Source organism: Octodon degus, unplaced genomic scaffold (assembly GCF_000260255.1).
Source record: "Octodon degus isolate 3935 unplaced genomic scaffold, OctDeg1.0 scaffold00061, whole genome shotgun sequence".
In the NCBI taxonomy this organism is placed as follows: Eukaryota; Metazoa; Chordata; class Mammalia; order Rodentia; family Octodontidae; genus Octodon; species Octodon degus.
In genome coordinates this window covers 3,678,908-3,706,190 of record NW_004524637.1, presented here as the reverse complement: position 1 = coordinate 3,706,190, position 27,283 = coordinate 3,678,908, and the positions used below count along the sequence as shown (strand labels likewise).

Below are 27,283 nucleotides of genomic sequence, written 5' to 3'. Positions count from 1 at the left end.
ATGCAGTTCAGACTGGCAGTGATCTTCCTGTCTACACTGGTATCTCAGGCTTGTGCCACCACACCCAGTTCTGGGGCCCGCGTGGCCTACTTGGGGTTTTGGTCAGCACAGCCCACTCACCACCCCCAGATCACGTGGTATGTGGTCCTAGAGATCGAACTCAGGACCTTGTGCTTGCCAGGCAGGTGATTATGCTGCTAAGCTATCTCTTCAGTCCCAGCATGACTTTTAAAGTGCATGTGGCTTTTAGGGGTACAGAGGTGCTGGTGTGGTTCCAGACTTTTGCTAAGGAAGATATGAGTTCACACATCCCGATGGCTGAAGAAATTAGCTAGGAGGCGCCAAAGAAAGCATTTTGCTTTTCATTAATGTTTTTAAATACAGGATACCTCCCTTACACAGTAGATGTCTTCTTCAGCAGCAATAAATAAGTAAAGTGTAGATTATCACTTCAGGGGAGACAGTGAAGAGAAATGAAAGAATCAGTATTTTAAGGAATCTTAAGATGAATCCATTTGTAAAGCAAATGCTGTCACACATACATTTATCAATTTGTTTTTTTAAATGTTATCTTATTTTGAAGAGTAAAAACAGAAGCAAAAACAAATAGAAAAAAAATACAGAAATAGAATAGCATACAACAATACATATAGATTTTCAAAACAGGAATAGCTAATTGACAATGGTTATTGTATTATCTATTTTTATTGTCAAAACTATTGCTCAGATTAACAGATATAGTTATGCAAGATTGTGGAAATAATTGAATAGTGGTGCTTGCTTTCAAGAAATCTTAATTTTTTTTCCCTTATTTTTATTTTTATTTTTTGGCAGAACCGGGGATTGAACTCAGGCCCTTGCATTTGCCAGGCAAGCGTTTATTCTACTAAGCCATCTCCCTGGCCCCCTCCTTGTCTTTTTTTGTTTTAACTTTTTTTTTTTTTTTTGGATAAAGGAAGCAACTACAAAAACTTTATTTACTTGTTCAAAGTAACCAGTGCTACAGGTGCAAAACAAAACCCCAACAACTCCCCCAAATACAACTTTCAAAACTGACATATTGAGCTTGATTTTCATTAGAATGTTTTTTTCACACTAGTAAATTAAAACTAAGATATCTATCTATCTATCTATCTATCTATCTATCTATCTATCTATCTATCTATCTATATGATGTAAGTTATTGAGCTTCATCTTCTGGACAAGAATGCCAAGTTAGTCTCTCTTCACAAAAAGCAATTAAAATTTGAGGACATTTCCTACTTGCCTCCTTGCCGAGCACCAAGTCAGCCTCATTTGAATCTTTCTATTTCATGAGAAACATCAATTCTCTGCTACTGTCTGTGGCACCAATTATTCATTCAGGATCAAGACCTCTAGCAAAACTTTGCAGTTTGCCAGCAGCATCCATTTTTTTTGGACTTGCTGTCATCAGATTCACTGTTAGATAAAGATTTCCTTTTTGTACCATCCTTTTCTTAACCAGCTTTCTGTGAATTAAGAAATGCTTCAAGTAACTCTGCACAACCTAAATTTCCTTCAGGCTCCCAGGTATTGTCAGCATCTGTAAATCCTTCTACTTCAGAAAATGCTCCAGCTTCCCATTCACTACATGTCATTCTAGTACTTCTTCTACCCCAAACTCTTCAGGTTCTGCTTCCTCAACTTTTTTACCTTCTCCATTTTGTTTCTTTCCCATTTCTCACAATGCAGTTTTATTGGAGACCATTTTTTACTGCAGACTTGAAGAGCTATTATTCACCACCTCAGATGCTCGGTTGTGGGTCCACGTCTCGGCCAGCACGCCTGCAGCTCCACTCGCACCTGAGCACAGGAGGCCAAGCTGTTTTAATTTGTTTTAAAGAGAGTATAATAATTGATAAGACATTAGAAATAGTGCACATGTAAATGACCAAGATGAGAGATATTCTACCATGGGTTTGTATTGCACATTGCTGTCCTCGATGTAGTTGCTCAGATTGCAAATATCAGCATACAGAGTTAGTCAAGGTGAAAATTCTAAACATTAACTGTTATTTTAAAAAACTGATGGAAATTATGAATGCAGTCATCTCAGCCAACCTGTATAAATGCTTGCATGTTTTTCCTCCCTTTTTTCCTATCTTTTCTCCTTTCTTTCATCTTCATTGTTTAATCCTTAAGTTCCGCTTCTTTCTGTTTTACTATATCTAGTATACGCTTCAGGGTTTATTTCTTCTTTCAGGTTCTTACATCTAGGGAGACAATATGATATTTATACATGTGGTTCTGATTTATTTCACTTATGAGTATAGCCTCTAGCTGCATCCACTTATCTATAAGGCTTCGAGTTTATCTTTCTTTATAGCTGAGTAGTATTCCACTGTATAAAAATACCACATCTTTTTCATCTATTCCTCAAGTGATGGGCATTTTGGTTGTTTCTAAGATTTGGCTATAACAAATTGTGCTGCTATAAACACTGATGCACATATATCACTGTGATATAATGGTTTCAGTTCTTTTGGGAAAATACCCACAAGGGAAATAGGCAGATTGAATGGAATTTCTAGTCCTAGTTTTTTGAGGAGTCTCCATACTTCTGCTATAATCTTTATAATTTCCTCCCATCTTTGGGCTTTAGGCTTGGTTTGCTCTTCTTTTTCTAGAAGCTTGAGGTGCAGCATTAGGATATTTATTTTTTCTCACTCTGTTTTCCTAATGTGTGAATTTGCCGCTATAAATTTCCCTCTGAGAACTGCTTTCATTACATCCCACAAATTCTGGTAAACAGCGTTTGGATTTTTGTTGGATTGTAGATATTGTTTTCTTTCTTCTTTAATTTCATCTGTAATCTATTGGTTGCTGAGAAGGGTGCATCAAGTTATTTAACTTCCACATATTTATGGGGTTTTGTGGTTTCTTTTGTTGTTGATTTTCAGTTTCATTGCACTGTGGTCAGATAATATGTATGAAATAATTTCTGTTTTCTTGCATATATGTAAGCATGATCTATGCACTAGAATGTGGTCTGTTTTAGAAAATGTCACATGTGCAGCTGAAAAGAGTGCATATTCAGATGTTGTTGGGAGGAACCCTCTGTATATGTCCACTAAGTCCATTTGTTCAAAATTTTGCTTCAGCTCCGTTACCTGTTTGCTAATTTTTTGTCTGTTTGACCTGTTTTTTTGGGATAAGGGGTTGTTAAGATCTGTTGTTAAGATTGTGATATTGGTTATCAGATTTTTCATGTCCTTTAAAATTTGTCTTATATATTTGGATGCTCCGATACTTGGTGCATACATATCTATGACTGCTATCTCTTCCTCTTGAATTTTTCCCCTAACCAGTGTATAGTGACCTTCGACCTTCTTGTTCTATTTGATCATTCTTGGTTTGAAGTTCAGTTTGTCTGTGAACAGAACAGCTACACCCACTTTTTTCTGAGGTCCTGGGTCATATAGTCATCCTTTGACTTTCAGCTATGATTTTTTTTTGGTGGGGTGGTGGTGGGGAGGAACCAGGGATTGAACTCAGGCCCTTGCACTTGCCAGGCAAGTGTTTATTCTACTGTGCTATCTCCCCAGCCCCTCAGCCTATGAATTTCTTTATGAGTTAAATGTGTTTCTTATATATAGCATATTGTTGGATTTTGTTTTTTAATCGACTCTGCTAGTCTATTCTAATTGCTGAATTGAGTCCCTTTACATTGGTGGTTATAATTGATATGCATTTACTTATATTTGTCATGTTATTTTCTGGTGTTCGTTCCCTACTTTTCTCCTATGTTTAATAGTTTGCTGTGTTTGGTTGGTTCTTTTTGTTCTTGTTCTTGGAAAAGTGGGTATTTTGATCCCTTTGTAGACTACATTTTAGTACTCTGTGTAGGGCTGGTTTGGTCATCGTGAATTTCCTTAGGTTGTTCTTTGTCATGGAAGCATTTCACTTTTCTGTTAAACTTGAGAGTTTTTCAGAGTATATAAGTTGGGCTGGAATTTGTTTTCCTGTAGGATTTAAGGTACTTCACTCCATACTCTTCTTGACTTAATGGTTTGTGAGGAGAAATCTGTTGTTATTCTGATGAGTTTTCCTTTAAATGTAATCTGTTTCTTTTCCCTAGTGGCTTGTAGTATGTTGTTTTTGTGCTGAATTTCTGAAATCTTGATTGTTATATGTCTGGATGTAGTTTTAATTGGGTTGATATTATTTGGAGTTCTGTATGCCTCAATCTGAATGTCAGATTGTTCTCCCATATTTTGGAAGTATTCTGCTATTACTTCTGCCCATATTCTTTTTTCTTTTTTATGAATTTAGGTCAGGGTCTATGGCGTGTACAAGGTGTACAGGGTCTCACTACGTAGATTGGACTCACAGTGATTCTCTTGTTTTCAGCCCCCCAAGCTTTGGGATGACAGGTGCACGCCACAATGCTCAGTCTCAATCACCATCTCAGTGTGCCCCAGGGGCAGGACTGGCAGGGCATGCCAGGGTCAAACCCCAGCCGCTGTGCTCTGCCAAAGCAGGTGCTTTAGTCTGCTGAGCTATCTGGCTGGCCCTTCTGCCCATACTCTTTTATGTTGTTTGTGTTGCCTCCTTCTTTCTCGTTAGTGCCTATTAGTCTTATGTTGTTCATCTTTGCATCATCTTGCAGCTGTTAAATTATTATTTCCTGGATCCTAGTTGTTCTTAAGAGATCTTTCCTTACCTTTTCAACAACGTCTTCAAGGTCTAAAAGACTATCCTCACTTTCATTCAAACAGTTTTGCCAATTTTTAATGGAGTTTTTAATTTCTTGTATATGTCTTTGAATCTGCTTAATGCATTCTATTTATTTTCTATATTGCTTATTCAAGATTTCCATCATTTTTCTGTTCTCCTTGATTTTTTAAATCAGTGTCTTCTTTAGAAATGCTGAGTAATTCTTTAATTGTAGTTATCACTTATTTTTTTTACAGTACACCTCAGCTCACAGAGTGAGATTATATCTGATCTGATTTCCTCTATACTATTCTGCAGTTGTTTGTTTACTTTAGTTGTTATTATTTCAGAGATTTTTAGGTGTGTGGCTTCCAAGTTTTTCTATGCTGATGTCTCCAGGGTTTGTTCTGCGTGGGCTTGGGGCCTGAGAATGCATTTTGCTCTTTTTTGTCATTTTCTATTTCAGAAAGAACTCTTTATTTTGATATCTGTGATATCTTTTTGTGAAAGTTTGATAATAGGTAGCTATATCATTGCAGTCAGCCTCTCTGTAAGGAGACTGTTTTTTAGGTATCTCTCCTGTGTTAGAGATGCTTGTTTTGTATGTGTCACAAGATTTTGCCTTCTTGGGGCCAGGGAGATGGCTCAGTGGAATAAGTGCTTCCCTGACAAGCACAAGGGCCTGAGTTCAATCCCCGGTTCTGCCACACACACACACACACACACACACACACACACACACACAGATTTTGCCTTCTCTATTGACTGAGAGTGAGATTTGGTTTCTGTTTTGCACTGTCCTCAGTCCTTCACTGCAGGGCTTTCTTGAGGTTATTACCCAAGCACCTCCCAATGTTAATACCAGAGGAAAGTGTGTAGTTAAGATAGATATGGTTTCCTATTTACAGTAGTACAAGTAGCAATACTAATAAAAGCTAGTGAAATTTAGAAATTGACATACTTTTGTAACTAATGGGCTTGTGCTATATATCATAGGAGCAAATATTATAGCTGTATAACAAAGCAGATCTTAAATTGGAAATTTGTGTTTAAATTAGTTCCCATGAGTTCTATCTGGTCACCTCCCCTTCATGCACCTGGAGTCTCCAGGCAAACTAGCTCATCCCAGTGACCGGCTGCCACCTCTGTGCTGTGAATATGCTCCTGTGGGTCTGGGCTTGGCCTTGCTCTGGGCCCAGCAGTACACCTCAGCTCGCAGAGTCTAGATCTACTGAACTCAACTCGACTGGAAGGACCTGACTTGGGTCTGGTTGCTGTGTTTGGCTCCTTCCAACTGAGCCCAGTCCAAGTGGGCCCACTGTGCCCTGCTGGCTGCTGGTCCCATAGTTCCTTCCTGGTAGACCCCTGAGATCTATCAGTTTGTTTAGAATGAGAGTGTACCTACATGAGGAGCTGTAGAGACAGATTTTGTAGTGGATACTTGTTCCCCAGGGTAGTGTTTCAGAGAGTGGGAGACTACTTACTTTAGCACCTGTGAGAGGACTGCTGGCCAGGGCAAAGGTGGCAACCATGTGTGGGCTTTGCCAGGCACAAGAGCAGAGAGGAGTCTATCTCAAGGGCTGATGCTGGGAGGAGCAATGGGAGTCTTCAGCTGTGGCCACACACCTTCTACTTTGGCACATGTGGAGTAAGTACTCAAGGACTGTTTCTCAGGTCTCTGACGGCTGCCTGCCACACTCTTCTTGCAGGGAGGGCAAGTGTGACTCAAGCACCCTTCCTTTGGAAGTGGTAGTCCAGGGTTCTATAAAACATTGAGATGATCAGACACTTCTGAGGTGACGTCTCGGCTCCATCACACTTATATTAAAGAAGGTCATGTGACTCCACATGGTGTGGCAAGGTGGTTCCAATCACTCTACTCAAATTCTTGGTCATTGTCTAACCTCTTTCCTGTTATCCCTGCTACATTCTGGGAGTGTTCAAGAATGATTAGACCTCGAGATCTTTATATTCATTTGTTTTAAATTTTTTTTAAATTTAATTTTTTAAATAAAATTTTAAAACTAAAAAAAATTTAATTTTTTAAAGAGAATACAAAATAGTAATAAAAAGTTAGAAATGATATAGAACTTCATTAAACAAAATAATATGAATTCAACTGTATTTGTTGTATTGCATATTGTTGTCTTCAATTTAGTTGTTCAGATTGCCAGATTTAGGGCTGGGGTGATAGTTCAGTGGCTTAAGTCTCTGTCTGGCAAGCGCAAGGTCTTGAGTTTGATTCCTAGGTCAAAAAAGAAACAACCAAATACGTCACACACACACACACACACACACACACACACACACACACACACAGATTGCCTGATATATGCATGCAAAATTGGAAAAAGAAAAAAGTTATAAGAAATTAAGAGAGAAAGAAGAAAAAATGAAAAAAGACAAAAAAAGCATTAATTGCTCCTTTCCATAGACCAGCAGAAATCTACAATATAATTATCCAAGCCATCCTACATACATATATAGATATATTTCTTTCTCTCATGATCTCTCTTGTCCTCATCTCAATAATTCTTTTCTTTTGGATAGATCCATTCCATTTCACAGTATCTCTCTCTCTTTTTTTTTTTTCTTTTTTTTTCTTTTTCACAGTATCTCTTGTACCTTTCAGATTTTATTTACTCTTTCAGGTTCTTAAACTAGGGAGATAGTATGATGTTTGCACATTTACATCTGATCTATTTCACTTGAGTGTGGCCTCTGATTGCATCCATTTATGGATAAAAGCCACAAATTTATCCTTTTTATGGATGAATGATACTCCACTGTACAAAAACACCACACCAGGCCACAGAGATAGCTCAGCAGTCTTCAACACCTGCCGAGGCAAGTACAAGGACCCAAGTTCAGTTCCTTGTACCACATGCCATGCTGTGCTGGCCTCACCTTGGTTTGAAGTTCACATTGTCTGCAAACAGAGTAGCTACTCCTGCTTTTTTCTGGGTTCCTGTTGCATGGAGTATTGTTTCCCATTCTTTGACTTTCAGTCTATGAATTTTCTTTTGAGTAATATATGTTTCTTGTATACAGCATATTGTTGAATTTTGTTTCTTGATCTACTCTGCCTGTCTGTTTCTTTTAATTGATGAATTGAAGCCATTTACATTGATGGTTATAACTGATATATATTGCTTATCTTTGTCATGTTATTTTTGTGCTATAGGTACAGAACTTTTCTCCTCCTTCTAATTACATGCTCTGCTTTGTGGTTGCTTTCTGTTGTACATTCATTCTTGGTCTCCAGAATTTCCTCTGTGTAGATTCACATTGCAAACTCCCAAGCCAAAACCATTTCAGGAAAAGACAATACGCTTTAGAGAAGGGAAATTAAGATCTGGTGCATCAGCAAGGTGGAATGAGATTATAGTCTGGAAGTTGGCTGTGATTCACGTAGTAGAAGGGAGATGGGGTCCATGAGGCTGCGCTTGCTGGTTGCAGGACTCGGGGACTGCAAGTCACTACTATTTGTGTGGTATTCCCTGAAGGGGTACAACAGGACAGCCCAGGGGGGACCACATCTACAGGTCAATACAGGTGAGGTAATGCACAGAAGAAAGGGTGCATCATGCTGGGGAGACAGGTCCAAGACCAAGTTCACCTGCAGGAGGTCTACAGTGATTGGGACTTGGGGAAAAGGCAGAAATGTGGAGGCCTCTTCCAGCCTTGTTAAGTATCTGCCTAGACTTTTATTGGTTTCTCTAGTTCTCTGCAAATTCAATCCACTATTTTGGACATTGCAGACAGTTCTGCATGTTTTCTTGGGGTGCCAGTGTCTTTCCACCTTTGTAATATCTTGACTGATCTATGAGAATTTGTTGAATCAACATGATGGACAACCGGGTGTATTGGCACTACCTGAAATTCTGGTGCTCTGGGAGTCTGAGGTAGGAAGATTGAAAATTCAATCCTGATTTAGCAATTCAGTGAGAACTTGTCTCCAACTAAAAATTTAAAAAAGGACTGGGGGTGAACCCCACTGGGGAGCCGGAGCTTGGGCTGCAGTTGTCTCTGCATGGGCTCCTGGTTTCAGCTTACTCAGAGGCACGGTGTGTGGGGGAACGCTGAAGCAGCCCGTGGGGTTTGAGGCTGCGCTGCTGAGACCCGGTTCCCCGCAGCCAACGCGCTGCGCCGCTCTGCCCAGCCCCGCTCCGGGCCTCAGGCTCTGACGCCTCTTCACACCCAGATCCCGCTGCGGACTCTACAGCAGTCCGGCCCACCTGGCAGCAAGCGGCGCCTTCTACCTCCGGAGCAAATTTTTCAGAACATAAAGCAAGAATACAGTCATTGTCAGAGATGGAGACGTTTGGAAGTAAGTCTCAATCAGTGAAGCCTGCACTTCAGAAAGCCAGGCTCACCCCTCAGCACTCACAGCACCTCATTCTCCAGGTTCCTCCCGGATGGAGAAGAACCAGCCTAGCTTTACCCTTCCTCAAGTCGGAATAGTATGCGAGAGGCTTTTACAAGACCATGAAGGTAAAATTCAAGAGGAATATGAGCAAATCCTTAATACCACATTAGCAGGACAGTATGAATCTTTTGTGAAATTCACACATGATCAAATTATGGGGTGTATGGGACAAGGCCAACAAGCTACTATCCTGAAGCCTCCTTGCATATCTGGGAACCAGGTTTGACCTCAAAAGATGGCTGCATCTGGTTTGTAACTGGTTTGATACCATATTTCAGCTCCAAACTGCATCCTGAGAACACTTAAATGTTTCTGCGAGTCCATTTTATACAACTTGAAAGACCCTAAAACTTTCTGGGTGTCACAAGCATATCTTTTTTTTCCTGCCCATCCAATAAACAGCTCTGCCCTACTGTGATAGAATTTCCAAACAAAAATACCTGGAGCAGCAGCTTAGCGAAGTATGCCTTCAGTGGTGCTCAACAAATGGGAGTCTCCCCAAAGGCAATTCTGTGAGGGGTGTGTGTGTGTGTGTGTGTGTGTGTGTGTGAGAGAGAGAGAGAGAGAGAGAGAGAGAGAGAGAGAGAGAGAGAAACAGACAGACAGACGGAGACAGAATTCTAAGTCATTATTTGTTTTGATCTTGGGCTTCTGGCTGTGAATTGACGCACAACAATTAGGGTCAAAAATGTTTGCTTGGTCTACAGAAGATCATTACCGCTTTGTGACCATGTAAGCTGTAGGAGTGGGTTGTCCTACGTGTAGGTATTATTGTTAAATACAGGGACTGTTTCCAGGCACAGAATATCAACTGTAAGTTAGATGGACATCAGGTGTGATTATGATGAAATAGCAAAGATCTGTAGTCTTGGATCTACAAATGTGTGGCGAGAAATTAGAATATATTGGATATAGGCCTTGACACATGGACTGTGCCTAGCCTGTTAGAAAAGTACTTTCACTCCAAGCCTTTATTAAAATACCCCGTGGAGTTGGCACTCACCTTACTCTCAGAGAGAGCTCCCTGGACACTAAGCTTCTAAAGAAAAGAGATCTCCCCTATGGTGGGATCATAACACGGGTGAGCACAGGACTGGCTCAGGCCCTGGCAACACTGCTGCTTTGGAGGAGTCACTTTACCTTTGTATCATTTATTAAAATAGAAATCAGATCCTTTGGTCAGGTTCCCCCAAACTTTTCTGAGGTGTCCATGTTCAAGTGCTTGAGCTTGTTTTGGCAACCTTGCCTAAAGTTTCTTATAGGCTGTTTTTTTTTTTTTTTTTTTTTTTGGTGAAACCGGGGATTGAACTCAGGCCCTTGCACTTGCCAGGGAAGTGTTTATTCCACTGAGCCATCTCCCTGGCCCCAAGGCTGTCATTCACTTTGTTTCCAAGGCTGCGGAACAGAAAGTAGCCTCTGTTTTGAGGTGCTAGAAGTGAGGTATACATTTATTTTTTACTGCGACTTATTCAGGACCACATTTTACAGAATGCCTTGTTTCCTTTATTATTGTTTCTGGAAAGAAAAGTTCTATTAAAATTGTTTAAGTTTGGATATAGAATAAGTTTTTAATTATGACTTATTTTGAAAGATTCTGAGTTAAATTCAAGTGTATGGCAGTACATTTCAAAGTAAAGCAATATTCAGAGACAGATGTTTGGATCAGATGGGTTAGAGAAATTTCTGAAATATTCACATCCAAAGATTCCTTATTAATGAACATATTTGACTTAAATCTAACAACTGCAACACCATTCTTTGTACATTTTCATTATATAGTGTTAACAAGCTTAGTTGTAAATAAATAAAATACTTAAGTTAAAAATTTAAAAAATGAAAAGAACTGGGGATGTAGCTCAGTGTAAAAGTCCCACTTTCAATCTCTATCCCCACCCCTAAAGGGAAAAATTAAAAATAGCGTGACTTCCAGTGTTAGCTTTGGCTCTTTGCAAAATTTGCAAATTTGTATTTTGTTCGCCAACCCAAGTATTCCCTGAAATCTTAAACTGCAGCTTTAATGGATGTGTTAGAAATGGTATTGACCATATCAGGAATTTTTGCGTTTTTGAGTCTTGTTTAGAACTGGTAATGCAATAAACCTTGGAGAGGGCCCTCTTCCAGACTCCTCGTAGCACACTTTGGCAGGTGCGGCCCACAGGTCTCGGTAGAGTGACTGGCTGGTGCTGCCTGTATTGAAGTAGCTGGGATGGTTTCTGTTACTACACTTCTGTCATTGACTGCTTCCAATAGCAAGTGCTTTCTAATATATTGAAACATTTTACTCTTCGGGTGAAAAATTACTTTCATGTTTCCCAGACTAAGCTGAAAGTAATGAAATCATGTCCGCACACCATCACTTAGGCACCGTGTTTGATTTCCTCTCCTGTTTGTCCAAAAATAGCACTCTTAAAAAGTCAAAGTGGCTGTTCTAAAAACAAATCTTTCAGGGAAATGGCTCTTAGTACACCAAAAAGGGTAACACAGAAGACTTGGTGAAAGTATATTGTAAAATAATTCAAGAAAAAGGCATAATTTAATTCTTTTTCTTGATGCAAAAAAATAGCCCTTTTATATATAAAATTTTCCTGGTATGTCCATTTGAATATATTTTAGAAAAACTGACCTCAAGCTGGGTTTCATCTTTTCTCCTTGTTATGGTTTGTGTCTAGGTGTCCCCTCAAAGCCTCGAGCAGTCTTGGGGTAGCTTCTGGAGTTTGTGATTGATTACTGTGGGTGTGGTTGCTGAACCTGCCCTGGGCAGGTAATTTGCATTACAATGTAAGGAGGGAAGAGAAGCTACCCTGCCTGAGCTGCTGCTACCCCTCCCTTGCGCTCTTGCTCTTTGCTGCTGCCATGAAAGGTTGCTTTCTGCTCTGTGCTGCTCTGCCTTGGAGCCAGCTGAGTATGAACTGAAACCTCCAGTAACTGTGAGCTAAATAAACCTTTCCTTCCTTCATTTTGAGTGTCGGGTATTTGTCCCAGCAATGAGAGAAGAGTAACTGAGACACTCCTTTTGTTATTCTAGTTAGCTGTCTTCGCTTGAACAAGAGGCAGCATGGAGAAAATGTGGTGTTACCGTCCGGTAATGGCTGCGCTTCCATGGGCTTTGCTCTTCTCAGGCTGAGTTAGGAAAGAGGCCATTGACACACTACAAAGTCTCTCTCCACCCTGGGGGACTGGTAGAGGTGTGGTACCTCAAAGGTAATTTGTAAACTGAACAGTGGGCCTGGAGGGTTTTAAAGTCACTTTATTCTGTCCTTTTAGGGTTCCTAGCTGTTTTCTTTCATTTTGTTCAGTAATTTTCTTCTACCTAGCTACCACTGCAACAAATGAGCCTTCTCTCTGCCTTTCTCTCCCTGAAAGTGTCCATTAATTCTTACAGTTTTGATTAATTAGTAATTACTCTTTTTAAGAAATATTATTATGCAAGAGGTTTGAGGAACATAAAGAGCAACACAATTACGTGTAGCTAAAATTTGATGAGCTCTTATTACTACATGATAGGTGAGTGTTCAAGCCCTAGTTATCATAGTAAATATTAAAAGAACCTCATGATCCATAGGATAGATAATATAGAGGACTAAGCTTTCCTTAAGGTAGTTTAATGCAAAGTATGGGAGCACAAAAGAGTGAAAGATGATGAGCATCTCAGGAGATGAGGGAAAACTTCACTTCAAATGGGACAGTGTGGGCCATCCGCTCGGGGGCCCACCTCCTGTCCCTTCCTCAGATAGGAGCTTGCTTTCTACCAATATATATATTCTGCTCTTACAAAGAATTGGACTGCTTGGGCTATGCTGGCATATGTATATAATCCCAGCACTTGCTAGGGTCAGGCGGGAGGATCTCGAGTTCAAACCCATCTGTGGCTACATAGTGAGGTTGTATCTCCAAAACAAAAAAATAAAAATTAAACCTTGAAGAACCCTAATGTTGGGGACAGAGGGAGTGCTTGGGAAACTGTGGATCATGGTCATCAGTAAATAGTTTGGCTTCCGTGAAGTATTTGGTGAAAGTAGAGGCATACCTTTATGTGGAGACTTACAAGGGATCTGATTTTTTTAAAGTTAGAAAATGGTCAGATCTCCAGGGAGAAAAGTAATACAGAATTTGGTGACCACAAGACTGTAACAAAGAAGAGAGTTTCCACTGCAGAAAGATCTGGTTGGATAGGACTAAACATTGTCTATCTGGGGCTGTGAATCTGGAATCATCCAGAGTGTTTACCAAGCAGTTTCTGTAAGTTTATACCCATTTTCAGTGAGTTGAGAAAGGCAGTTAAAGAAATTAAGTAACAAGACCTGTTGAAAATCTAAGAATTTAGAAAAAAAATTGGTTCTTAATGAATAGAAGGAGTTGTTCTAATGGTGTTTGTAAATAGGATATCATGTCCGCATCTTGTACAGCAATTAACCACTAGGAAGAATGTATGCAATGTGTTAATTATTGAAACTGTCCTACCAATTTGGTTTGAAACTGTCTCATTGCTATTTGTTTCTCAATAAAATTATGGAAAAAATTAGTAAGAGTTAACTATAATTAGCCAGAGAAGCCTAATTTCCTACTTCTTAGCAGGGCAGTAAATAGTTTATCTCGCATGGAGTTAAGCCCTTAGCATTTATTTCTTGATCATTTGATTGAAATCAATCTATTTGCTTTCCTCACTTTGAGACTTGACTTAAAATGGTAAAATGGTGTGACTTGAGAGCCAATGCTAAGAATAATGCTGCAGAGTCCAAGAAGGTGATTGACCTGGTTAGCTTTGACTTCGGGCCTATGGCGTGTACTCCCTCTGTGTATAATGCATGAGGCCATTTCCTACCTTCTGAGGTTGTCCTGATTACTAAAGTTAATTCATATCAATGCAGTCTGGAGGATTATGGGTAAGAAAAGTGGAGAAAGAGCAGTAGCTAGAAAAAAAATGCAGACCAAAGAAGGGCTTTCAGTGATGAGAGAAATTTTCCTGTGTTTACTGGAAAATAGATTATAGGACTGGAAAGGAACAGAGTCAAGGATGCAGGACAGAGAACAAATTCTGATAATAGCATCTTGGAGGAAGTAGGAGGAAGGAAATCAAAGGTATGGTATGGGGTTGACCTGAGTGTCAACCATTAGAGTAGGGAAACCCTTCATCTTCTATGAGAGGGACTTGACAGAGGAGGCAAGCCTTCAGAGGTCCCTGGTGGAATATTGACTGGTGTAAGAAAAAATAAGGGATGTTCCTGATGGAATCAGAAAGTTAGATTCTTTGTAGTAAGATTAATATTTTTATTGGTAGCATAGGGAAGAACCTTGGTTTTTGTTGAAAAATAAAGAATATTTTTATTATTTTTGGGGTATTCTGGACATGGGAAAATACGTAGGAGTAATATATGAAAGATAGAGATGCCTCTTTTAATAGGCATATCTTGCATTTTTCTCACTGATGACTTCAGTAAACAAAATCATATAGAAATATTCCAAGTCATTTATTTTCCAGTTATTTGTCAGTGTGCTTTTGTTGCACGCAGTCATTTTCAAGTAAAAGTAGAGTTTGTACACGTGAGTGTTATAAGCAATGCACACTGAGTGCAGTAAGATTTGAAACAGGATGAGCTATGGCTGCAGGATGCTACTCTAGCACAAATGTCAGGCAGGATCTAACGGGTAGATCTGGAGATTGAGAAAGGTAGGGTCTGGGCCTGTGCTGTTCGGTGGAACATTTTGGGGAAAAGAGAAATGTTCTGTATTTGCCCCAACCTATGTGGCCGACACTAGCCACATGTGGCTTGTGAACAACTGAAATGTGATTAGCCAAATTAGGCAGCGTTTTGAAATTTAATGAATGCTAATTAATTGGACTCTAACCGGCCACAGGTGGCTGATGGCTATTGCATTGAGCAGCCAGAGGATGGAGGGGAAGCCACAGTGCCCCGCTGAGCAGGATGTTGAAGAATCTGTCCTTGAGTCCTTCGGGACACCTGTGGTCAGAGGCAGAGGGGAGAAAGCTGGCGAGGAGAAAGAAGAGTGGCGGGAAAGAAGGTGTGGTTAGAGGTGAAGGTGGGCCACGCTTTGTTTTTCTTCCAGAGAGGAGCTGGCAGGAGCACAGAATCAGAACTGGCTGCTTTCTGAGCTGCGGCTGGGGTGGCTTCGAGGAGTGGAGAGGTTGGCACCAGGCTGCTGGTGTCCAGAGTGATTCAGACACGTCCCTTTGCAGACTGTGTGAGTGGGGGAAAATGGCAACTTGAGGTCTGAGGAGATACTGAGGGCAGGGGAGGGGTTTTGCTTACTTTTAAAGTGAACAATGAACTTGAGATATACATTCTCCTTTCATAATCCCAGCCCTGCCTTTGTTCTGTTACTTCAAAGACACACTTCTTTACAACTTCTATCTCCCAAGTCTCCATTCATTGCCTTTGCTTTCTCCCTTTCCTCCTTTACTAAGATTGACACTCATTTTAGTGTGGTCAAGCTTCGTTCTGTTGATTGGCTCCTACTTCCTTCTTAAACTGACCTCAGGTCTCTTCCCTCCTCTCTGCACCTCAACCTCCTTCTCTCCGGTTCCCACTAGCTCTCTTCTGGTCTTATCATTGTCTGCTGGGGGATGGGGCAGAAAGTGTCCGTACAAAGGGGGCCAGGTTAATCTGAGCTCTTTCAGCTGGGTTATCATCAGCAAGGTCCCTGAACCCCAGGGAACCAGGACAGGGAATATTAGGTCCTTCTTCTAGCCATATTCTGACTACACTCTTATGCCTCTACCCTCTCGCCATCCTGTTCAGACCTCTGTGTCCTCACTTAGGTAAATTTCTCTTTCTTTCCCCCTTCTTCTTTCTTCCCTTTCCTGCCTTCCTTCCTCCTTTCTAACTCAAAACTACAAGTTAGTGCTCTCTGCCACTGAGCCCCAGGCCACTCTTTCCATTTTGTTCTGTACTGATTGATTCTTTAACAAAATCTCTGCCTGTGCCTAAAAACTAAATGAAGGGGTGCATGGGTAGTTTATTCTATTATACTGTTTACTTTGTGTCTGTTTCAAACTTTTCTACAGTGCACAAAGTTCAAAAACAAATGAATAATATACGAAATAGCAAAAGAAACCTCAAACCTATGCCAATTTGCCCTTCCCTTGCTGCCTACCACATGTCAGGATCTTCATTATTTTGTGTAATAGTCGCCATTACTTTAAAGTGTCACAGAGGAGTAAACAGAGGCATGGAACTTTGCATAGACACCTGGATGAGGGTAAGGTGTGCTGTGCCTCTGATCCTAAGGGCCTGCTCTCTCCTGTTCACATACTTACCAAAAGCCTGTGATAGCATCCTCTTTCAATACTTTGCTTTTTAGTATTTGTACTAAAATCAGGCATGGTCAGGGGGCTGAGGGAGGAGGATTGCTGTGAGTCCCAGGCTATATAGTGAATTCAAAGTCAGCCTAACCTACTTAGTAAGACCCTGTCTCAAAAGCAAATTGCACTAAATATCCTTAAGTAATGATTTCAAATCACCAACTATATATTAAGGGCAGTTATGTGTCAGAAAAATACTGTATTGTACCATTGTTTTAGCAATCCAAGGTGAAAGGCAAGCCCATCAGAGAAGCATCTTATCTCAGGGAAAGACAAGAAATGTGGGTTGTCAACAGGATTTCCCCCTATACTGAAACTTACAAAATTCTGGATAACTTTACCCGAAATTGCAGCTTACATTTGTGATTAATTTGCCTTCAAAGATTGCCTTCACTCTTCAACTGTGTCCTTTTTTCGTTGCTTCTTAGTAAGATTTTAACAATCTGAACAATAGAAATCATTGGTACTGAATGTGATAGTAGCTTATACCAATGTCATTGCTAGATTAATGACTAAAAATATTGAAATATAAAATTAAATCTTTACTGTAAGTTAGGTAGGTTTTTTCCTTCATACTATCACTTCATAATGAAATATTATTATGCCTATGAAATGTTTTAAAGAACACAATATAAGGTAATATGTGCTTAGCATGAGTAGAGCCCTGGGTTTGATCCTCAACATCATTAAAAATAAAAACTAATAAAATGCAGACAGCATGAATGACCATGGTAAATTTAAATGGATGGTACCCAAATTAGTGAGATGTCACTTTGCCCGTATCACTCATGGCATGTGGTTTCTAGACATCACAGACAAGGTCTGGGCCAGTCTTTGATTTCTTTTCCATTCTTCTCTCTCTTGTACAGTTTCAGTGACATTCTTGAAGGCTACTGGGTAAGGACAGCAGATAGAGGCTGGTCTTCTCTTAGGACTCTCTCCTCCTTCAGTCCTCCAGAGTTAGAGTGGTGATGGAGGATGTCCCTTGACCCTCATGTGACTTGTAGCACTTTAGGTTTCCATGACATGGTTACAAGTGTAGACAGTATTTTGCTTCGCAAAGCTAATGTGATTTAAAGTTTGATTTCATAAGAACCATAGAAACTGCCCATAGAACAGCCTCAAAACAATGGAAAGCTTTAAGGTTGTCAGCTGGGCAATATTTGCATCCAAACTGACCCCATTTAACAGAGAAAGCAGGGTACTGATGGAAATGATTAAAATCATGTCACTGTGCTATTAGTACAAAACCAAAAGGAGAGATGTAAACTCTCATTGAAGAAGAGTTCTGCCCATTGATTGTTTTCAGCTAATGTATATTTCCGTCTGCAGACCCAGTCTGTGCACGAGCAATGTGCACGTTGATGTTGACAGGAAAGGATTTCTAGCGGCCTTCCTGAACACCAACTGTGAATGTGTAGGAATACTTGCACTGATGTTAAGCACTCCTTCGCCAAGGACATGGATAGAAACATGAAATAATGTGCATTAACTTTAGCAGACTCCCTGCTTTCACCTTGCCTTCTACAAGCAGTAATGATGAAAAGCACGTTGTGGTTCTGAGGATTAGTTACTTCCTGAAGAAAATTGTGATAAACCATTTGTATGTTCCTAAGCAGATTTAGGAAATAATCTCACAGGCTAAACACTTACCTCAGTGAAAGTGAGTGGCCATTGAAGAGAAGTGTTTACTGTTTTTGAATCCTGAATGGGTCTTCCTTGGGGTGCTATGCTATAGTTTTTGCTAGCCTACAATATGAAAAATTGTATGAAAGTTGTGTGTATTTAGGAATACACCTAGATATACATACACACAGAGAGATATAATTAACACACTACTTTTATTAGAGAACAAATTTTTTATCATCAATGTATAAAATGGGCTTGAAAACAATGTGCAAGATGGACTGTGCTTTGAAATAATAAAACTATGCATTTTTTCTTTAATAGAATATATTTTCTTGCTTTCAAGTTTATAAAGGACAAGAATTTGGGGGCAGATAAGATCAAAGTTGGATATAAAATATGAGTCTTGAGTATTTGGTACCTGCAATATCTGACAAGTGGGATGGTTGTGATGTAACATATCAACTTGAAGTGCCAGCGATGGTGACTAAGAAGTGCCTGAGTAAAGATCTCTGTGAAAAGAGGTTTACACATTCTGACTGGGAAACACTTCTAGTGCCACTAAAGACCTATGAATGGTGGTCTCTGGACAGGGCACTTTCCCTCTAAAGCTATAGTTGCTCAGGTAAAAGGGTGTAGGCTTCGCCTTCATCACCTGCGAGATAGGGAGCAGTGATCGTAAGATCTTGTTCCCTCCTATGTGTTACCTTGTAGCAGTTATTTCCAGTATCTGGAACAAAATGTATGGTATTCACAACTTAGAGGAGGACAAGTTTATTTTGGTTCCCAGTTTTCTGAAGATTCAGCCCACAGTCATCTTGCTGCACAGGCACAGACATGGTAGAGAAGATGGCAGAGGAGAGCTGTTCATCTCATGGCTACCAGGAAGCAGAAAGGGAAGTGAGGGTCAGGACCAAGAGCACACCCTCCCAGGCTAGCTCCAGTGTAAACCACTTCCAATAGGCCCCCTCCCAACAGTGCATTCAGGCACTGAACTCACCAATAGATAAATATGCTGATGGGTACTGTGCCCCCAAGATCCAATCACCTTTCAAACACATGAAGCTTTCAGGGGCATCTTAGATCTAAACTATAACATTCTACTACTGGGTCCCAAAAAGCTCGTGTCAATATCTCTGTGCAAAGTGCATTGTACCCATCTATAAGATTCACCAGACTTGTAATAGTTCCAGTATTGTCTAAAAGTCCAAGTCCAAAGTCTCTTCTGAGACCCAAGGCAAACTCTTAGCCATGAGCCCTTGTAAAAACCAAGCACAAAATGAAATATTTCCAACATACAATGGCATGGGGCAGACATTCCTATTTGAAAAGGGAGAAATAGGGAAATAGAAAGGAATTGGACCAAAGAACACTGAAATCCAGCACAGCAAACATTAAATCCTGTAGTTCTAGATCCAGCATGAGGCAGGTTGTGATAAGTGAATGCCAAAGAGCTTGAGTGGCCTAGCACCTATGTCAATTGCAGGCTTTGTGGCTTCACTCTTGGGTGACCCTATGGTGGGCCCTAGGAAATCAGGCAGACTCCACCAGGGATTCATGGTGAATCACGGGGAACCAAACTTAGGTTCTCATGCAGAGGCCTAGAGTCTCTCTTTTCAAGGAAATGTTCACATTTTCTCACCTCTGAGCCTGTGATAGGTTGGGATTTTGCTGCTTTTTCCCTTCAGGCCATCTTTTCTATTGTCTTGATGCAAAGTACTTAATTTTTTATGCCTATTTTCTTTTTCAGCATTCGCACTCTTCATGGTCGCATCTTTGTAGGTTCCTTATTTCTGGCCAAGCTGTAATTTATTTCAAATGATTCAACTATCCTTTTTCCTCATTTTACTGTAGATGTGGCTAAATTAGGCAGCAGTACCCATGCCTCAGCTTGATGTTGGGCTGCCTTGAAATTTCTTTCACCAGATAAATTAGTCTTCTACCCTAAATTCACCCTCAGGCAGTCTTCAAACCTGGGCAAGATGTAGATAAGCTTTTTGCCAGAGTGTAGCACAGCTGCCCTCTAGTCCAGCTGTCAATAAGGTCTTCACTGCCACCTGAAACTTCATGAAGCTAAACTTTGCTATCTTTACTCCTATCAGCAACCTCACCTTCTGACCTCTGATCAGAATCTCTCATCAATCTCTGCTTTCACCATTCTAGGGCTTCTCTAGATGGCATCTTCAAACCTGTCCAAACTCCTCCAGCAAACAAGCTCCAGAGGCCTCTGAACTACACCATCAAATGTTGTCCAGAAACAGCTTCAATTCTCTGGTGCCAAAATCTGTATTAGTCACTTTCCTTCACTAGGACAAAATACCTGATAGTCACAATTCAGAGAAGAGGTTAGTCTGGCTCAGGGTTTTCAGAGTTCAGTTCACGATTGGTGAGCGCTAAGGAAGGGCAGAGGAGCAGCACTCACTTTATGGCAGCCGGGAAGCCGAAAGGCAGGGCCGGCCACATAGCTCTGCAGATTAAAGCACCTGTAAGCAGGTTCTATCCCCAATATGCCCTGCTCGCCCCGCCCCTGGGACACACTGAGACAGCAATTGAGAGTAGATGTGGTGGCACACACCTGTAATCCCAGCTCTTGGGAGGCTGTAAATAGGCAGATCACTACAAGTCTGATCTAGTAGTGAGACCCTGAACACCCTGAGACACTTCCCTGAAATGAAAAAAAGAAAAGGAAGCAGAAAGGGAAGGCAAGCATTTGGGGAGGGGAATACACCCTTCCAGCCTACACCTGTAGTAAGCCCCCCTTCAACCCAGCCCCACCTCCTTAAAGCATGTCCAGCTACTGAACTCATAGTGGATGAATCCCCTGGTGAGGACAGTGCCCCCATGATTCAGTCACCTTCCACACACATGAGACTTAGGGTGGACATTCTAGATCTAAGCTCCAACATACCTCCTCTGCAGTGTCCCTCACAGACAGCAGTCTTGTTGCCCTTTAGCAAGTTCTCCACATCAGAGCAAAATAGCCTTTTAAAACATACATAATTCACTGAGCCTTTCTTCTGCTTAAGGCCCTCAGAAATTCCCTATAGCCTGAGTGAGAGCTGGCATGTGGTTACCACTCCAGCCCCATCTCCATAGTACTAAATCTTTGGTCTTGTTTTACTGATCTTTCTGCAACCCCCACATACTCTGTGTTTTAAGCAGTGTTGGGAATTTTTTTTAATAGGAGATTATTCTCTTGCATAATATATTATGCAAATTGATTTTGGGGAAAAAGCATCAAATTTCCAATGTCCCAGGTTGGCTGATGAGGGAGGACTGTGTATTGATTTTTGTCCCACTTTATTTTTAACATTTTTCCACAGAGAGTGAAGATCATTAGGCAGGGAAGCAGGGAAGCAATTTTCTACAAAAACACTTATAGTTAAGTCAGTGCTTAAAAGTTTACTCCATTATTTGTTATAACTTCCTGACATGTTTTTATAAGGCTGTATGGGAGAGGACATCTTTTCTGTTCAGGTGCTTAGAGATCTTTAACTTTTGCTATGCCCATATCTCTCCCAGTGTGGAGTCTGATTGTAATGACATTTTCATGATTTTTGTTGTAAATACAAAACAAGTACACAAATATCACTATGCTCTGATTTAGTGACAGATGTCACAAAGTTCAAACATCAGGCAAAACATGAAAATATAATTCTATTACTTAATATTTTATTTATTTATTTTTATATTTTAGGGAAGGGTCTACAGGGTGTTCAGGGTCTTACTACTACATCGGACTCGTAGTGATCTGCCTGTTTACAGCCTCCCAGGAGCTGGGATTACAGGCGCATACCACCATGCCCAGTTTCAATCGCAGTCTCAGTGTGCCCCAGGGGTGGGGCCAGCATGGTAGGCCCAGGTATTGAATCCTTGGTCCCTGTGTCTGCTTACAGGCATTTTAATCCTCTGAGCTATTTGGCAGGCCCTTAATATTTTAAATGGCTAAATCACACATGTGGTTGTAAGGTTATAAAATGTTATAATACATGCAAGCATGATATATTTATATTCTCTTTGTTCTCTACATAATTGGAACATGTCATGTATATAATATACAATTAGCTTGTTTTATTATTTTATTATTACTAGGAATTGAATTTTAAACCTTTACACTAAGCTACATACCCTGCCCTTTATTTATTTATTTATTTATTTATTTATTTTTCAATTTTGAGACATGGCCTTGTAAATTGCCTAATCTGGGCTCAAACTTATGAGTTTCTTGCCTTAGACTCCCAGACTGCTATGTTACTTGCATGTACCATCATGCCTATTATGTAATTGCTTTGTTTCTTTGGGGTTTTTTGTATGTGTTTGTGATTCAGCAATCCTCATTGAGAGTGGGTGCATATACATAGCACATATTAGGCCTTTTTTCAGATATCAAGTATGCCATAGAAGTCTTTCTTATTAGAACACATGGAAAGTATATACAACAGTTACATGTCTACTCCAGTCTCTCTCTCCTTTTCTTTCTCTTTTTAATTAGTGCAGGGTCTATAGGATCTTCAGGGTCTCACTATGTAGATCGGACTCATGGTGATCCTCCTGTTTTCAGCTTCCCAAGTACTGGTATTGCAAGCGCGCACCACCACGCCCAGTCTCAGCTGTCTCAGCGCACCAAGAACAGCCGGCCAGGGATTGAAACTCTGACCCCTGTGTCTGCTCCCGTCTCTTCTTGATGGACACTTAAGTTATACTCAGATTTTAATAGTCATAGCCAATACTGCATGATCACAGTACACATGTATCTTATCAAGCATGTAGAAGAATTTCTTTTGGTAAAAATTTCAGAACTGTGACTAATGAGCTAAAATTATGTACACGTATATTAGATTGTGCTAAGTTGCCCTTGATGGGTCATTTTATTTCACTCTTGCTGACACAATGCATCCATTATTTTACCAATTTGATGTTATAATTTCTCTTGCTAGTTTTGATTCTTAACTTTTTTATGAATGAGGTTAAACATATTTTCATCATTTTTAGATATTTTGTATTTTCTTAAATTTTAAAAGTATGTTCTGATTCTTTGCTATTTCTTCTATTGAATTGTTGGGATTTTCATAAGAAGTGCTCTTGATGTAGTAGTTAGTTCTTTGTTATATGAGCTGTAAATCAAATATTTTTACATAATTATTTACATTTTGGCTTTGTTTTTGGAAACTGCAGAATTTGTTATTGCTATTATGAGTCAGACTTCTATCCTTTCTTCTTCTTCTTCTTCTTCTTCTTCTTCTTCTTCTTCTTCTTCTTCTTCTTCTTTTCTTCTTCTTCTTCTTCTTCATCATTATTTTGTGTGTGTGTATGCCGTTGTGCAGGGTCTCGAACTTGTAGTGATTCTTCTATCTCAGCCTCCCCATTGCTGGGATCACAGGCATGCACCACCATGTCAGGACTCGTTTGCTGGTTCAGCATGCCTGGTGGTGGGGCCAGTGTGGCATGTGATGCCAGGGATCAAATCCCGGTCTCTGTGCTTGCCTAAGCGGGTGCTTAGTCCACTGAGCTATCTCGCTGGCCCTCTATCCTTTCTTTAATGGTTTTTGATGTGATTTAAAATGAGAAAGAAATTCCTTTGTATTCCTAGATTATGAAACATGTCTTTCAAGTTACCTTCTAACATCTTCCCTCCCATGTTACCATTTAAATATTCCTCCATCTATATGATTCAACATGGTTTAGATTATGCCACTTTACTTTTTTGTAGATGGAAATCATAGAAATCATGGTTCTTTCAGGAAAACAGAAAGCTCACTAGGTATGAATTTCAAATAAAATGAACTTATAAATAGGATTTGGTTGCACAGATGTTAGAAAGCTAAATGAGTGAAAGAATGGTCAGCTACCCAGACATGATAAACTTAGGAGAAATGGGGTAAAATCATAAAGAAAGTGCATGTAGACAGGAAGGATAATAGGTCAAAAGACTGAGCCTAGGGAATCCCAGCATTAGAGGTGGGAAAATGAAGAAGTAGCCATGGGAATCAGCAAAGGAAAACAAGAATGAGCAATGTGAGTGGTAGAATAGAAATTAAAGTAGGGCGCAATCCAGAGCCATTGTGAAGTCTTCAAGGTGGAGGGAAAGATGAAAAGTGTTAGATGCTGCTGATGGATCACAGGAAATACAGAGTGGAAACTGACCATTAGATCTGGAAGCAGAGAGCCCCTGGCTTGCCTTGGTAAGAGGGCTCCAGTGGCGTGGTGGCAGTAGAAGCTTGATTGGAGGGTACCTGTGTCAGTGCCACTCATCAGGGAGAAGACAGTACTGCAGACAGGAGAGCTACTGTTCTGATGAATGTTGTTGCACAGGGAAGAAGAGAAATGTAAAGGGGCTGTGGCAGAAGTAAAGTAAGGAGTCTTGTTATGACATTTACTTGCTGAGATTGATCTGGTGTCAAATGACACACTGAGGATGGGTGAAGGACTAGAGCAACATCTTAAGCAGTCCACAGAGGGTGGGATCTAGTGGATAGGCAAGGAGTGAACGTTAACTAGAGGCAGAGATGATTCACTTCTAGTAATAGAAGGTGGTTACATTTATGAACTAAGCTGCCATCAGTATCTGGAGGTGGTGGGAGGCTGGAAATGCATCCATGGTTGTTACATCTTTCTTGGTAAGCAAGGTAGAAAAGGGAAAGATGCAACAAAGTTGACAAAGGAGTAGGAGTTATAAAGACGCAGCACAGGAGAATGGAGCAGATGGCCACAGCATGATTTTTTGGTGGCATTAAAAGGCCAGCCAAGCCTATGATCATGAATTCAAAACATCCACTGGCATGATGTGTTTTTTTCTCCTATAGGGTCAAGCACTCAGGGTGAGGAGCTAGATTTAGTCAAAGCTGCAGTTTGATGGAAAGGGGGGGGCATGAAAATGATTGTGTATGCAATTGAAATTTATAAGGGAAAATGAATGCATTGAAAAAGGGAGTATGAAGACCAGAGAAAGAATGGTAAAATCAATGAATTGTCATTGATCAAAGCTTTGTTAGATTTAAGGTTCTAGAGAGAGTGAGTTGAAAATAGAAGAGATGGTGGTAAAAAGCTGAAGTTATAGATGGTTTTAACTTTTCATAATAATGACAAGGGCTAGAGTATAGCCACAGAAGTGAAGGCTGAAGTAGTGTGAAGGTCAGAATCATTCCGAGAGGAAGTTTAGGGGATTTGAGGTTTAGGATGTCAGAACAGTGGGCATAGTGGCATACAACTATAATCTAAGCCCATAAGAGGCAGAAGAATCGCTGTACATTTGAGGCCAGCTTGAGCTACATAGTGAGAACCAGTCTCAAAAAGCTAAAAAAAAAAAAAAAAAGGTGGGGGGCTGGGGAGATGGCTCAGTGGAATAAGTGCTTCCCTGGTAAGCGCAAGGGCCTGAATTCAATTCCTGGTTCTGCCAAAAAAAAAAAAAAACCTAAAAACAAAATAAAATGGGAAAAACAACACACACACACAAACACACACACATACACACACACACTCAATAATCATCTAGGAGAATAGTAAACTCATCTAGAAATTTGACAAAAGTCAGGAATTACGGGGATGTGGAAGCTAAAGTCTTCTAGGAAGGGATGAGAAGGAATGACTCAAGGGTCAAGATGGCACAAAGGGAAAGCAGATTGACTAATATTACTTGATGACATGAGATTCAAAGCTAGGACATTTGGGGCAGGAAAGAGAATTACCTAGAAGCAGTAATTTAGAAAAGGAGGAATCTGAAATGCCTCCAAGCCAGCTGGTGTAAGGAGAAAAGCCGTTCATTTCTGAGCTCTTGGGCAAGCTATGCGCTCATGACAGCCAGGGTTGTCTTAGAGCATGTTTCTTAAACTTGGCTCTAAATGCTGAGATCATATCTCAGACCACCTAAATAACAACTGTAGGGTAGAGGGCAGATGTCAGTTGTGTGCTTTTTGCATTTTGCTTTTTCCCTATATTATTGCTGAACAAGACTGGCTGCTGTTGAATGTGAACAGATGAGATCAGTGCAGAGAAATCTGGCAGTGCTTGCGGCCTGAGCTCACGCACCTGCCTCTTCTATTCTGTCATCAGCACGATGCTGCCATATGACTCGTGGTGACACAGCACAATGTTGACAGCGCAGATAAGGTTCCTGACCACAGAACCCAGCAGAGGTCAGAGCACATCAGCCATCTGAAGCAATAGTGTCTGGCCTAGTAGCCTAGTAACTACAGGTGTATGACAAGTGTTTGAAATAAACTAGGGGGATCTTGGTCCATTCTGCCAACTATATAATGGTCACTTCAACAGGGGCCGGGGAGATAGCTCAGTAGAATAAGCATTTGCCTGGTAAGTGAAAGGGCTTGAGTTCAATCCCTGATTCTGAAAAAAAAAAAAAAAAAAAACTTTAACAAATTGTGGGCTATGGTTTTGGTCCTTTATTTTGAAAAAAGTAGATGCAGTAGGCACATATACAAGCAAGCATGACAGAGATTGTTCAACATAATCGAAGTCATGCTGCCAGGTAAAGCTTAAACTTAGATAATCATGAAAAAAAACCAAAGGTGCTATATAAGTAGTGAGATGATAATATTATAAGTAGTGAGATGATAATATTTAATGTGCTTAAACAGCATGTCCCCTACCTTGAATGATGATAAGTTGTTGGAAGTAGTTGTTGATAAGCTCATAATAAAATCACATATTGCCAGTGTCTTCCGTTAGGAAGACTATTAATCAGTTCTTGGTTGGCTATAGATACTACATAAGAAAAGAAATAATGCTACAAATAATCCTTCATATATGTGTTCATGTAAAAATTAAAGATCTTGAATCAAATATTTTGTTTGATCTCATTAACACATGGCTTTTTTTTTTTTTTTTTTTTTACAGGGTCTCACTATGCATTTCAGGCTAGACTTGAGCTCTCTTTGTAACCCAGGCTGGTCTCAAATTTTTTTTTTCCAGAAGTGGAGATTGAACTCAGGCCCTCGTTCTTGCCAGGGAAGTGCTTATTCCACTGAGCCGTCTCCCTGGCCTCAGCACATTGTTTTTGTTAATGGAAAGATAATGTATTTGAATATATACATTTTCATAAAATATTTATTTTTTTCTAGGACCTTTGATTTCATAGTTGTAAACTGCCATGAGCATGTATACCAATATTCCTTATAGTGTACCCAGAATTCATATGAAAATATTGATCTAGAGTCCCAGCCCAGGCGCAGCGTGGGCCGGACACTCTCCCAGCCCCTCGGGCCGCCCCCCACCAC

At 40.3% G+C, this 27,283-nt stretch overlaps 1 protein-coding gene and 1 pseudogene across 8 annotated transcripts in view; both read left to right on the top strand.

Moving 5' to 3' along the window:
- Filip1 (filamin A interacting protein 1) overlaps positions 1–27,283 on the top strand; it is a 248,756-nt gene that overhangs the window by 141,507 nt on the left and 79,966 nt on the right. The gene's annotated exons all lie outside the window — the stretch shown is intronic.
- LOC105742583 lies at positions 8,524–9,412 on the top strand (annotated as a pseudogene).